Source organism: Vespa crabro, chromosome 19 (assembly GCF_910589235.1).
Source record: "Vespa crabro chromosome 19, iyVesCrab1.2, whole genome shotgun sequence".
NCBI classification, from domain to species: Eukaryota; Metazoa; Arthropoda; class Insecta; order Hymenoptera; family Vespidae; genus Vespa; species Vespa crabro.
This window is the reverse complement of record NC_060973.1, coordinates 1,535,076-1,547,500: the sequence shown is the minus strand read 5'-3', so window position 1 is coordinate 1,547,500 and position 12,425 is coordinate 1,535,076.

The window sequence follows — 12,425 nt, the reverse complement described above, 5'->3', positions numbered from 1 at the left end:
TGTCTTAGAAACAAGCAATTAAGCGTAACGTACCGTATCGATGAAACGGAACGTGCGAACTTCAAACATTATTACCTGGATAATTTCAAATTCACGAGCTTGTACTCGTGAACGCCCACACGCTCCTGTCGTTTCTGTATTTCATCGTAATGTCACAACAGGCGAAACGTGACGCACGATCATAAATAATAAAATGAACTACATAAGAGAGAAAGAGATGGATAGAGAGAAAGAGAGAAGGATGGGGATGGAGAAGGAGGGGAAGAGAAAGGTAGAGATTAAATGAAAAAAGACACGAAGAGAAGAAGAAACGCAGAAACTATGTCTCTAAGAACGTCACTTCATTTCCTGCATCTACCATAACATTGTAAATTAATCGATTTGTTAATTAGACAATCCTTACTCTTTTAATTTATTTTATCTACTGGTTTTCTGTACACAGAAAACGTATTTCCTCTTCGTAACTACAAGATTTGAAAGATATTATTAAAATTAATAAAAAAAAAATACATAATTCCTTATATATATATATATTTATACATAATTTTTATTAATTAATGTATAAATAATAATAATATATATATATATATATAATATAATAATAATTATACATATATATTAATTAATTAATTAATTAATAAAGTCTATAAAAAAATATTTTACAATTAATTATAGACAGCAATTACGAAGATTTCAATCTAAGTAAAAAAATTCGAAAGTCGATTCTTCGAAACCGGAAGGATCCAACATCCGTCCCACCATATAGATACATATAATATAGAAACTCAGTGTTGCCGAACTAATTTAAAGGATCCTCTTGTATCCTCCTAAACTCTATGCTTTCGGCCATTTCACTCCCTCCCTCTCTCTCTCTCTCTCTTTCTCTCTTTCTTTCTCTTTCCTTATCCGGTCCCGTTCTTTCCACTTCTTTTTTTTTTCTCTTCGATTAGCTTGCGTGCAGAAGGATCGTGACGGTTAAGAAAAGATTTCTATCTCGTTGAATACGAACGAGAGAAAAAAATATAAATAAAAGAGAAAAGAAAAATAAAAAAAAAAAAAAAAAAAAGAAAAGGAAAGATCGCCTTCGAGAAATCTGATTTTTCTAGTAACATAATTAGGAGAATAAGACTAATGTCCTTTTTAATAATAATCATATTTATCATCTCTCTCTCTCTCTCTCTCTCTCTCTCTCTCTCTCTCTCTCTCTCTCTCTCTCTCTCTCTCTCTATCTATCTATCTATCTATCTCATTCACATTCTTTCTCTTTACTTATTTATAATCATTATCTAGCTTATATCATCGTCGGAAAACTGACCATTGGAAAATTCTCGTGCGTTTATTGGAGAGATACAGAAATAAATAAATAAATAAATAAATAAATAAATAAATAAAGAAAGAAAGAAAGAAAGAAAGAAAGAAAGAAAAAATGAATGATAGAGACAGAGAGAAAGAGGAAACGATCGTAATGAGATTCAAGACAAAGAAAGGATTCTGGTCGGTTTAATACACGAGGGTACGAATTAGGGGAACATTACTGTTACAGGAAGGGACGAGGAAGCATAGCGACAGAGGAACGTAATGACGGTTGCCGAAATTGCAACAGCCGCAGGTATACCGTTAGCAATGGAAAATGATCGACAAATGAGGAAGGATGAGGTCGAGGATACGATTAAAAATTTATGTTACGACAAAAATTAACAATATATATATATATATATATATACATATACATATATATATATATATATATATATTTGTCTTCCTTTTTCATATTCGGCTAAATATTATGATCATTAGATTGCTATACATTTTTAGATTCATAAAAATCTTATACACATGTATAAGTCATATTGGCTTCGTTCATTCATTCATTCATTCATTCATTCATTCATTCATTCATTCATTTTTTCTTTTCTCTCTCTCTCTCTCTCTCTCTCTCTCTTTCTTAATTCTTTTTTATTTCAATCTCTTTCATTATAATTTTAATCGGGATGAGCTTCTCTTGAGAATACCTTTACAAGTTGAAAATTATTCCGATAAAACGAGTTGGATACTTTAACGAGCTTGGATTAAATCGTAATTGTAATTATATACTTGTGGTACTTAATAAATGAACAGACGAATAAAAATATATTCCCCTATATTCTTTTAATGATGAAAATACCGAACGAACACGCGAATCCTATTTGAATGAAGAGTAGTATTATGTTCATATCCTTACATTGGAAAGTACGAAGAAGAACTTCTATTTATTGTTAGTTAGATCGTTTTAAAACGTCAAATATACATATATGATTACATAAAAAGATGCATACATACATACATACTTAAGTACATACTTAAATACATACATATATACGTATATATGTACATACATTATACATAAGTAGTTAGGTATATACAATTATACAATGAAACTCGTGACCAGTCTAGCTTTTACAGATAATGTCACATCGAAAGAGCAAACGTTAAAGGTACGACTTCGTTTAATAAGAAGAAAGAAATATTTTCATTCTCTCTCTCTCTCTCTCTCTCTCTCTCTCTCTCTCTCTCTCTTTTTCTTTTTTACCTATCTCGAAACTTTCTCAAAGTGAAGTTTCAAACGAATTGATTTTATTCTCTTATTTGGTATATAGAAATGGTCTCTAACGGTTTTCAGATAAAATATCTTCAATTCTCTCTTAGTTATAAACGAAGAGATAAAACGAACGAACATAGAGTTCTCTCTCTCTCTCTCTCTCTCTCTCTCTCTCTCTCTCTCTTAATCTCTCTCTCTGTCTCTCTCTCTCTCTCTCCGTGTGTAAAATATACCCAATCCTGAAGGCCGTCCACCTTACTTCGCGCTTTTATACCGGGTGTCTCGAGTAACCAGTCTCGTTTCTTACTTCTTTCATTATTTCTCTCTCTCTCTCTCTCTCTCTCTCTCTCACACTCTCTCTCTCTTTCTTTCTCTCTATCTCTTTATCTTTCTTGATCGTTATCGAGTTAACTTTAATACCGTTTACGTAACACTAATTGAAGTACATACAATATACACACAGACGTACACACACATACACACATGCAAATGTGTATATATATATATATATATATATATATATATATATATATTTAATATATAAATACATATAAAAAGGAAACCTTTATATGTATATATAAATTCATGGCCGAAAATGGCGTCGACGAGAGTAATCGTCCGGCTACGATAATCGTCGGAGAAAATTGGCGGTACCTTCGCAAGCGAAAACGTGCTGTTTACGGATATTAATGGTAACTCCATGAGAAATAATTTTTTTTTTGTCTCATTAGGCGCGAGAATGGATTCATTATATCGTACTTGGTATTTTTGCTTAACGTGTCGTACGTTTACTTTTCTTTCTTTTTTCTCTTTTTCCTTTTTCTTTTTTTTTTTTTTCTTTATTTTTTTTTTCTCTTTTTTCTTTTCTTCTTCCTTCTTTCATATTATATACGACACAATAGTGAATAACAATACCTGATTAAAAAAAAGGAAAAGAAATTTCACTTTCCTCGAACAACTAAACTCTCTTTGCCCTTAATTATAGCTGACGTACGAATCAATGAAATTTCACACATATACATATTACACACCCACGCACACACGAGATATTATAAATTTATACATACATACATACATATATATATATATATATATATATATATATATATACACGTTTTAAAGATGTACATAAAACGAAATAAATTGATTGTCTCGTTTAAATTAATTGAACGTTTAAAATTAATTATTTACAAAACACATAATAATATATACATATATATATATATATATATATATATATATACACGCATTATATGTATTATATAAATAACGTACTGAATACTGTGAGAAAGATGTTGAACAGTGAAGAAAGAATGAAAGGACAGGAGATAAAAAAAAAAAAAAGAATAAAAGAAAAAAAGAAGAAGAAGAAGAAAAAACATTCCTCGCAAAAAGAAAAGATCGAGATCGACAATACTCGGATCTACTCGATCGTTCGTTCACGTATTTTCGTATAAAGTAGGATAAAAGAACAATAAGAAGAAAAAGAAGAAGAAGAAGAAGAAGAAGAAAAAGTAGAAAAAGCCAAAAAAGAAAAAGAAATGAAAAAAAAAATGAAAAAAAAAGCAACAGAGAAAAAAAACAACAAAGAATCCCAAGAAGTCATTTTGTTTGATTCTCCATTGACGCTCCCACGTATGCACGTAGAATACTCTAAAATATTCGTCGTAAATACTCATTGTGAAAAAAAAAAAAAAACGAAAGACATAGAGAGAGAGAGAGAGAGAGAGAAGGACGCAAAACTCGATTGGCGCGTAGCCTTTCGAAGGCCGCGAGTAATTCGTAAGAAAAAGAAAAAAAGAAAAAAAGAAAAATGGTGTGCCGGTAGAAGGAAAGAGAGAAAGGACAAAAAAAAAGAGAAAAACACACACAGTGAGAAAAACAGAGAGAGAGAGAGAGAGAGAAGAAGGAATAAATAAAGTGCAATAAATCCTTCTTTATAACGCGACTCTTACTGTTAGCATGAAGATCCTTTTTGTTTCGTTCCGTTCGATATATTCGCACAAAGCACGACACATGAATGCGCCTGGATAGTTGGTTCTTCCTGGTTCCAATGGATCTCTCGACTAATCGAAAGAAAGAAATAAAGAAAGAAAGAAAGAAAGAAAGAAAGAAAGAAAGAAGAGAAAAGAAGAGAAGAGAAGAAAGAAATAAATAAATAAATAAAACGAAAGAAATATAACTTGAAAGAAATCATTCATTCAAAGTTTAAGATAGTCAGTTAGAATAGGGTGGTGGTCGTATTAATGATAGTGGTATTGGTAATATCTCATTCTAACATATATACAACCCACATATATCGTATACATATATATATATACAAAGACATACAGATATAGATATGTATATATAAATATATACAATTGCTTTATAATATACGTAGAAAGTAAGTATGTCAAAGGTATACGTTTCAATTCTTTCGCCTGACTTTTCGTGGTGAACGTTCCATGGTCATGGAACAGGTGATTAATAGCGATCCTTGGTTACCAAAGTAACGAGCATTAAACGCAGATACGAAGCGTATCTCAACGAACGATCGATTTTTAAAACACTTAAATATACATATGTATATACATATAAATACGTAATATGTATGCGTATGTGTGTGTGTGTGTGTGTGTGTATGTATATGTGTTTTTAAGAAGGTCCAACTGAAAAATCTCAAGAATGGTCGGCCCCTCTCCTACGTCTCTCTATGAAACCCCTCCATCGGACGTTATTTTAATTTTATCGAACGTAACCGCGAGTCTCAAAAGCCATTCAACATTCCTTCGCTGGCCGATACTTGAATTTTGTCTTCTTTATTCATCGGTGCTGAAACTTTCTCAAGGTTTTATTCATGAAAAAAAAAAAAAAAAAAAAACGTGAGGGGTTATCTCGAAAGTGAGATGTGAAATAAAGGAGTAGGGGGATACCTCGTTTGAGATACTTATATTTAGTAATGTACATCGTTGCCAAGGTAACAATTTCAATCCATTTTAATTATATGTGGGAGAAAATTCAACATACTTCGATATATATATATATATATATATATATATATATATGTGTGTGTATATATACATGTCTTTAATGTATTTCAAAATCACAAAAATATTATACATAATTATTAGTAAATTGTTAGTAAATAATGTTTCATTCAAATCATATATATATATATATATTATATACATATTTGTATAAGTATACACAAGTGTATATTCATATATAAATGTATACCTATATATATATTTATCTATATTTTATATATATAGTAAATGTAAAAGTTTAAATGTAAATATAAAATTTAATTTATATTAATTAATGTATATGAAATGGTTCTCAATAAGTATCAATTTAAAAACTTTATTAATGCATTTAAAAATCACGATAATATTAAATATAATCGTTAGTGAATTGTATTAATAATGGTATACTCGAATCATTGATTCACTTGGAACTAATCTGATGTAATCCAATGAATCTAGTTTAATCTGATGTATGTCATTAGAAGGATTAACAACAAACAACTACCTCTCTCTGTCTCTCTCTCTTCCCTCTCTCTCTCTTCCCTCTCTCTCTCTCTCTGTTTCTCCTCTCCCTTCACCATCTTAATCGACGACACAATGATGCGATTCAATTATCACGTCGTCTCGGTTACTCTCGGATATAGCAAGGAGGGGGATGAAGTGGAGATAGGTGAGGACGAGGGTGGAATGATCGAGCGAAATTTCAACGTCATGTCCTATTAAGATTGTAAATCATCTTGAGCCGAGACTCGAGCTACACGAAACTCGCATTAGCGCTCGATAACCCCGCGATAAATCTGCAGGATCCATCAACTACAAATATCTATGGTAGTACGTTCAATTCTTCCGGGCGTCTTCTTAGAAATTTTTATCATATCGATTCCTTGAACCTGATCATCTTGTATACGTACACGTTATATTACATTATATATATATATATATATATATATATATATATATATATATTTATTTATTTATTTATATATATACACAGGATATTTCATTTCGATTTAAGCGCCACGATACATCTACGTTGTTTGTCCTTAAACGTGAATATGTCGATAGGAGATATTATTTGAAGAAAAAAAGAAAAACAAAAAAGAATGAGAAAAAGAAAAATAAATAATAAGAAAAGTAAGAACAATTTTTTAATCTTGAAATTAAATATGATTTAATATGATGATCGAAATTAAAATATATATTCCTTAACATTGACATTAATATCTCGTAAAAATAAAATTTCGAGATCAATCTTTTATCATTAAACCTTACTTCATATTCTACGTTTTATAAATGATATCTCTTTATTAATTACAGTATTGTTCCTTAGAGAAATAAAAAGAAAATTGAATGAATATGAATTAATGAATATGAATGTTGTTGTTGACTTTCGGATTGGCTGTAAGATAAAGAAAGAAAAAAGAAGTAAAAGAAACATTGAAATGTTCAACGTCCATATTAATTACGATAGGTTGTATTATTCATTGGAGTAAAATTTTACATTTGTTAGAGTCAAAAACTCGAATTATGTGAAGTATCCTGTAATTCATATATATTTATATATATATATATATTTATATGTGTGTATATATGTTCGATGTATAAATCGAATCTTTTATTACGTTTTCATAAGAATGTTTAGCCGGTATTCGTAGATCATTTACTTCGATTAAATGGACGCTTTCTTGATCTTAAGAATTAGCTACATATACATACATACACACACACACACACACATATATATATATCAATTTATTAAAATCTATCGAATATTATAATGACGATTCGATTTGTTTGTTTCGCTTCATGCCCGAGGGAATTAGATTTTTATACTTTAGTTAAACTGATTTCTCTCTATCTCTTTCTCTCTCTTTTTCTCTTTTGTATAAAAAAAAAATGGAATAAAAACGTTAATGCATTTGCTCCGATTTTACAGAACTCTTGGCATTACTCTTCTCTTTTCTTTTTTTTTTTTCTTCTCTCTCTCCCTCCCTCTCTCTCTCTCTCTCTGTCTCTCTCTTTCTCTCTTTCTCTTTCTCTCCATTTCTTTTCGATAAGTCAATTCCTGCGATTCTCAAAGAGATGAACAACAGGGCGCGGCAAAGGGAGGTACCTTGTATATGACTCAATGAGAAACTCATGTCTTTCGATGAAATTTTTCGAAGAGAATGCGAACGTGCTTCTCGTTGGTTCGTGATCGTTCACCGTTGACCCACTTTACTTGACGATCATCCGCCACATTGTTCGCGCTTTTTAAAGAATTTCTTTTCGATCACATTCTTATAATTTATCCATATAACTATATGTCTTATATATCTAGATATGTATGTACATACGTACGATTTTTTATTAACGATAAAAAGTTTTATAAAATAACGTCTTATGTATTTTAATATACGTATGTATGTATGATACATAATGTCTAATATATTCTAACATATATCATAATATATAAACGTAAAGCGTGGATTTGCTTTTCTTATAAGAATTTATTAAAATAATGTAAATATAAGATTTCATTATAAGTATTAATTGATATAATGTAAAAACGTCTTCGTTCGTTATATATAGAAAATTATGTATATATATATATATATATATATATATATATAATCCATCGCGTTTATTTATTTTTCTTCTTTCTCCGATGAAGTCAAAAAAAGAAAAAAGGAAAAGAAAAAAGATAAAGAAAAAAGAAAACGTGAACAAAAAAAAGGTGGAAAAGATCAAGAGAGATATAGATCGATATGAAAAGATCGATGTGGAAGGGAGATGAAAATAATGGGAAAGGGGGAAAAGGTGGAGAAGGATCGAAAGGATACTGGGTGGTACGAAGTCAACTTCATGACAATTACGAGCACGTTATGGTATCTCTTGGTTTGCGAACGGTCTCTAACGTGTAATCCGATCTACTCAAGATCGGATGAGAGTGTTTGCCGCATGTGGTTCTCCCTATAACCAACAAACACATAGATAAATATACAATATATATATTTATATATATATATATATATGTATATATGTATATATGTATGTATCTATATCTACGTAAATACGTACTTGTTAGTATCGGCGCGAAATTTATAGAACCTTGGCTCCCCCCCCTTTGGCATCGTATAAGCGACTTGCAACACAATCAAGACAAATTAGCCGCGAGGCACATAACGTGAAACGACGTAAATACATACACACAACTTATACACACATATATAGATATATATGTACATGTGCCGAGTGGCGTGAGAGATCATGTTCGAACGATACTAATACCTATGCAAAAGAGAGACACTTATCGTGTCCACGCTCTTGAAAGATTCTCTCTCCTTTCTTTTTCTTTTCTTTTTTTTTTCTTTTTCTTCTTCTTTCTCTCTCTCTTTCTCTCTCTCTCTCTCTCTCTCTCTCTCTCTCTCTCTCTCTCTCTCTGTCTTTTTTTTTCTCTGTCTGTCTCCTCCTTTTTTTTCTCTCTCTTTTTTTTTTTCATCCACATTCGATTATCTTTCCTTTCTGTCACAATTTTTGACTTACGAAAGTTTGAAATCGTTCAGAATAAAACAGAGAGAGAGAGAGAGAGAGAGAGAGATAGAGAGATCCGGATTACATTCTGACAGCCGGAGAAAGTTTAAGTTTATTTTAAACGATCGTTCTTAAAAAAGCATTATCAAAAAGGGAAAGTTATTAAATATAAATCATCGATATTAAATAGTAATATATATATATATATGTATATATGACTAATATATGACTAATATATGACTAATATATGACTAATGTAGATTGTGAGAGTTAGTTTAAAAAGAAAAAGAAAAAGAAAGGAAAAAAAAGATATATATATATAAATAAATTTGAAATCAAGATTCTAATCATTATCGTGTAATACGTAATAAGACCAAGGTCTAATATTAACTATATGATAATAAATTGTATAAGTGATAAGGATCGAATATAGACGAAGATACTTAATTCTACTAATACATGCATTGATTTAATTAAAAACGATCTAAGGAAAATACTCAGACATATATACATATACATATACCTAGATACATATATATATATATATATATATATATATATACATGTACGTGTATATGCATATATACATAAATACATATATAAATACATAAATAAATAGATAGAATCTTAGGTTGGAAAACTTCCGGCGATATAAAAATGGCGATCATATACGGGGCCACGCATGATTAACTTTTCGCGCCACTTGTTGAACCATTCTAATTCTTAAAGTAAATGCAATTATCCACCTACTTATATTCTAGACACACGGCTATAACCGCGGACGGTGCGTAAATGTTGCTTTCAGGAGGAAAAAAAAATACAAGAAGGAAGAAGAAAAAAGATAAGAAAAAAAGAAAGGAGCGACAAGAAGAGAATAAAAAAAAAAAAAAGAAAATAGGGAGAGAAAAGAAACGAGGAAAGAAATGCAGATAAGAAGAAATGAAAAAAAAAAAAAAAGAAAAAAATGAAAAAGAAAATAAAGAAAAAAAATAAAGAAAAAAAGAAAAGAAAAGAAAGAAAGAAAGAAAGAAACGTACAAAGCATCGAAGTAATCGAACTAGCCGATACCAGATAGTTATGGACTTGCTCGTTACTTCGACCAATCGTAATCGTTCTTACCGTTTCGATACATACATATACATATATACATATGTGTATATATATATATATATATATATGTGCTTTATGTACCTTGCATACGTACAATACATATGCAATAAATGTAAGTATATACATACATACGTCGTTATTTACTTTATGCGCACGCCTCTAGATCGTAGAAGGACACGCCGAAAGGGTACGGCGGTCTCCGTGACTGCCGTTATTAACGATATTCAACGGTATGGTAGTTGATAAAATATTATGCTAATCTCTTTGGCAGCATACGCAGGGACCTACTTTAGAGTCCCTGCGAATGCAACCGTCAGCCACAGGGCGCAGCCGAACAAAGTGTTATATCCGTTACCGTTTAAATCAACGCCTTGGATTTAATCGGATTATTTGTAAAAAGAAATAAAAGAGAAATAAAGAAAAAGAAGAAGAAGAAGAAAAAAGAAAGAAGGACAAAAAAATATATAAATTTTTCGTTATATCGATTAAATGCATACGTTGTATGAAATGATCGATATTTTCGCGTTCCATTCGATCAATCCTCTTCATCGTCTTTTCTTTTTTTCCTTTTTATTTCTTTATTTATTTCGACGATACCGATGATTCTTCTCTTTCGACACGAGTATTTGTTGTGAACAATGTTCCTTTTTTTTTCTTTTTTTTTTTTTTTTTATCTATTCTGAAAGAAAGAAAGAAAGAAAGAAAGAAAGAAGGAAGAAGTACAAATAAAAAAAAAAAAAAAAAAAAAAAAAAAGAAAAGAAAAGAAAAAAGAAAGAAGAGAAAAGAAAAGAAAATATCGAAGAAAATGTAAAAAAAATTATTTGACATTATAAAAAATTACTTGAGCGGATTCGATAGAGAGAACGGATAGGAAGGGAGGGTGAGGGTAGAGAGGGAGGGAGGGAGGGAGGGAGGGGGGAATAGGAGGGATGGTTTGAAGGGTTTAAATTACAAAAGTGAACGTAGTATTAATATCTATGCGTATTTTGCCTTGCAGGAAGGCATAAATAAAATTTGACGAAAAACACAGGGCTCTGGGTGAACGTAAATCAAAGATTGCGCACGCGCGCGCTATCATCTTCCTATTAAATCATTTTCTCTCTCTCCCTCTCCCCCTCTCTCTTTCTCTTTTTCTCCCTTTCTTTCCAATTCAACATCTACCTATCTCTCTCTCCCTCTCTCTCTCTCTTTTTCTCCCTTTTTTTCCCCTCAATATCTCTCCCTCTCTCTCTCTCTCTCTCTCTGTCTCTCTTTATCTATCTATCTATCACTATCTATCTCTATCTCTCACTTTGCGAAAGGAGAAAGATCGAGAGTTGAGGTCGGTTAGAACGATTTCCCGGTGTAAAATAGGGACAACGAGATCTCGTCATGCCCTCCGGGAGATGGCTAATAATAATCGTTGCTACGTTATAGTCAACGTTATAGTCATTACTTTTATATATTATATACCTATACTCATTATATTTGATAAGCTTGGATGTATAGTTAGAAACAATAATAACACAGATGTGTCGTACTATATAAATATTATATATATATATATATATATGTGTGTGTGTGTGTACGTTCTTTTCTTTTTATATACATCTATATTGTATACTGTATACAATCTTTTTCTATTTATCTTTTCAATAAGTATCCATTGATATTTTATCGATTGAAATCGATTCAAAGAATGGAATTGAAAAGCCCATAGAAATTTTCTAATAATATTAAATATCACAAATCGAACAGATATGATAGATCGAAAAAATACAATAGGGGGATGGTAAGAGATAGGGAGTGAAAGAGATTCGTCGTTTTAATCCAAAAGAGAAATTTCTTTATGAAAATTATATTAACATATAATCTTCGTGTGATTTTATTATGGATCGTTAGATGGAGAAGAGAAATGTATCGGAAGAAGAAAAAAAGAAAAAAAAAGTGCAAAAAGGAAATGTAAAGGAGCATAATAAGATTGCGACAAATTTGCTAATACAAAGTCTACGTTGTGCCAATATTTTTTCCCCTTCGAGAACGTTGTTGATCGAACGATATGAAAGATTGATGTCTGGGAGTTATAAAAAAAAGAAGAAGAAGAAAAAGTAAAAAAGGAAAGAAAAAGAGGGAAAAGAGAAAGAATGAAAGAAGAAAGAAAGAATAAAAATAATGTTGCGTCAACGTAATCCTATTATTTCTTCTGATCAGAGAAAATTGCAAGAAGTAGCAATCG